The sequence below is a fragment of the Ambystoma mexicanum genome, unplaced genomic scaffold (assembly GCF_040938575.1).
Source record: "Ambystoma mexicanum isolate Mex_15411 unplaced genomic scaffold, UKY_AmexF1_1 Mex_scaf10, whole genome shotgun sequence".
NCBI lineage: Eukaryota > Metazoa > Chordata > Amphibia > Caudata > Ambystomatidae > Ambystoma > Ambystoma mexicanum.
In genome coordinates, this window is record NW_027182325.1 from 3,802,501 (window position 1) to 3,805,000 (window position 2,500).

The 2,500-nt window shown below is 46.9% G+C and overlaps 6 non-coding genes and 3 pseudogenes across 6 annotated transcripts in view; all 9 read left to right on the forward strand.

Moving 5' to 3' along the window:
* The window catches only part of LOC138537587 (5S ribosomal RNA), a 119-nt gene extending 66 nt beyond the window's left edge, over positions 1–53 (forward strand). The window contains exon 1 of the ribosomal RNA XR_011285718.1: positions 1–53. This exon is cut by the window's left edge and continues 66 nt beyond it. This is a non-coding gene — a ribosomal RNA (5S ribosomal RNA).
* Positions 54–159: 106 nt separating this feature from the next.
* On the forward strand, positions 160–278 carry LOC138551017 (5S ribosomal RNA). The gene has a single exon (XR_011294756.1). It is a non-coding gene; the product is annotated as a 5S ribosomal RNA (ribosomal RNA).
* A 105-nt stretch (positions 279–383) lies between these two features.
* On the forward strand, positions 384–492 carry LOC138545518 (5S ribosomal RNA; annotated as a pseudogene).
* A 464-nt stretch (positions 493–956) lies between these two features.
* Positions 957–1,075, forward strand: LOC138541144 (5S ribosomal RNA). The gene has a single exon (XR_011289159.1). It is a non-coding gene; the product is annotated as a 5S ribosomal RNA (ribosomal RNA).
* Positions 1,076–1,181: 106 nt separating this feature from the next.
* On the forward strand, positions 1,182–1,300 carry LOC138537957 (5S ribosomal RNA). The gene has a single exon (XR_011286074.1). It is a non-coding gene; the product is annotated as a 5S ribosomal RNA (ribosomal RNA).
* Positions 1,301–1,406: 106 nt separating this feature from the next.
* LOC138544209 (5S ribosomal RNA) lies at positions 1,407–1,515 on the forward strand (annotated as a pseudogene).
* Positions 1,516–1,621: 106 nt separating this feature from the next.
* LOC138551086 (5S ribosomal RNA) lies at positions 1,622–1,740 on the forward strand. The gene has a single exon (XR_011294821.1). It is a non-coding gene; the product is annotated as a 5S ribosomal RNA (ribosomal RNA).
* Positions 1,741–1,846: 106 nt separating this feature from the next.
* Positions 1,847–1,955, forward strand: LOC138544046 (5S ribosomal RNA; annotated as a pseudogene).
* Positions 1,956–2,418: 463 nt separating this feature from the next.
* Positions 2,419–2,500, forward strand: part of LOC138550837 (5S ribosomal RNA) — a 119-nt gene continuing 37 nt past the window's right edge. The window contains exon 1 of the ribosomal RNA XR_011294581.1: positions 2,419–2,500. This exon is cut by the window's right edge and continues 37 nt beyond it. This is a non-coding gene — a ribosomal RNA (5S ribosomal RNA).

Below are 2,500 nucleotides of genomic sequence, written 5' to 3' on the forward strand. Positions count from 1 at the left end.
CCTAGTTAGTACCTGGATGGGAGACTGCCTGGGAATACCAGGTGCTGTAGGCTTTTTTGTGCTCCAAGTTCAGGAAGTGAGCCCTTTCTCAATTGCCTTTCAAAACTGCAAGGTCTAGCCGACTAGATGCTTAAAAGTACAAAACTCACTAGGCCCAGAGCCTACGGCCACACCACACTGAATGCGCCCGATCTCGTCTGATCTCGGAAGCTAAGCAGTGTCGGTCCTAGTTAGTACCTGGATGGGAGACCACCTGGGAATACCAGGTGCTGTAGGCTTTTTTGTGCTCCAAGTTCAGGAAGTGAGCCATTTCACAATTGCCTTTCAAAACTGCAAGGTCTAGCCGACTAGATGCTTAAAAGTACAAACTCACTAGGCCCAGAGCCTACGGCCACACCACACTGAATGCGCCCGATCTCGGAAGCTAAGCAGGGTCGGCCCTAGTTAGTACCTGGATGGGAGACTGCCTGGGAATACCAGGTGCTGTAGGCTTTTTTTGTGCTCCATGATTAGTAATTGCGCAACTTCTCAATTATTTTTCAAATTTGGTATGTTTCCAAAATAATTGTATCCCGTTTTATAGCGGAAATGTTGGACAACATCATGAGGGCTGGAGCTACCTTTTTACATAGAATTAGCATACAGGTAGTGTGTTCATGGGTAATAAATCGACTTTCACATGTAATGCAGTACAGAGAATATTGAGTCGTTCAAGAGGCATGAAAGAAAACCATTATTGTGTTGATTGTTCTCTCCACCTCCCTGCAACAGACACAGGATGGATGAATTAAAGTTATCCTACCAGACATAGGAGTCCTGAATGGGCCCACCAGTCTTATATATCTCGCCTGATCGAGCCTGATCGAGCGATGAGCGTGGTATCATGTTGCAAGTGGCTGCATGGCTTAGCTTACTAAATGCAAATGCATAAGAGTAATATTCTTAGCATTCCTAGAGCCTACGGCCACACCACACTGAATGCACCCAATCTCGTCTGATCTCGGAAGTTAAGCAGTGTCAGGCCTAGTTAGTACCTGGATGGGAGACCGCCTGGGAATACCAGGTGCTGTAGGCTTTTTTGTGCTCCAAGTTCAGGAAGTGAGCCCTTTCTCAATTGCCTTTTAAAACTGCAAGGTCTAGCCGACTAGATGCTTAAAAGTACAAAACTCACTAGGCCCAGAGCCTACGGCCACACCACACTGAATGCGCCTGATCTCGTCTGATCTCATAAGCTAAGCAGTGTCGGGCCTAGTTAGTACCTGGATGGGAGACCGCCTGGGAATACCAGGTGCTGTAGGCTTTTTTGTACTCCAAGTTCAGGAAGTGAGCCATTTCTCAATTGCCTTTCAAAACTGCAAGGTCTAGCCGACTAGATGCTTAAAAGTACAAAACTCACAAGGCCCAGAGCCTACGGCCACACCACACTGAATGCGTCTGATCTCGGAAGCTAAGCAGTGTCGGGCCTCGTTAGTACCTGGATGGGAGACCGCCTGGGAATACCAGGTGCTGTAGGCTTTTTTGTGCTCCAAGTTCAGGAAGTGAGCCATTTCTCAATTGCCTTTCAAAACTGCAAGGTCTAGCTGACTAGATGCTTAAAAGTACAAAACTCACTAGGCCCAGAGCCTACGGCCACACCACACTGATTGCGCCCGATCTCGTCTGATCTCGGAAGCTAAGCAGTGGCGGGCCTAGTTAGTACCTGGATGGGAGACCACCTGGGAATACCAGGTGCTGTAGGCTTTTTTGTGCTCCAAGTTCAGGAAGTGAGCCATTTCACAATTGCCTTTCAAAACTGCAAGGTCTAGCCGACTAGATGCTTAAAAGTACAAAACTCACTAGGCCCAGAGCCTACGGCCACACCACACTGAATGCGCCCGATCTCGGAAGCTAAGCAGGGTCGGGCCTAGTTAGTACCTAGATGGGAGACTGCCTGGGAATACCAGGTGCTGTAGGCTTTTTTGTGCTCCATGATTAGTAATTGCGCAACTTCTCAATTATTTTTCAAATTTGGTATGTTTCCAAAATAATTGTATCCCGTTTTATAGCGGAAATGTTGGACAACATCATGAGGGCTGGAGCTACCTTTTTACATAGAATTAGCATACAGGTAGTGTGTTCATGGGTAATAAATCGACTTTCACATGTAATGCAGTACAGAGAATATTGAGTCCTTCAAGAGGCATGAAAGAAAACCATTATTGTGTTGATTGTTCTCTCCACCTCCCTGCAACAGACACAGGATGGATGAATTAAAGTTATCCTACCAGACATAGGAGTCCTGAATGGGCCCACCAGTCTTATATATCTCGCCTGATCGAGCCTGATCGAGCGATGAGCGTGGTATCATGTTGCAAGTGGCTGCATGGCTTAGCTTACTAAATGCAAATGCATAAGAGTAATATTCTTAGCATTCCTAGAGCCTACGGCCACACCACACTGAATGCACCCGATCTCGTCTGATCTCGGAAGTTAAGCAGTGTCAGGCCTAGTTAGTACCTCG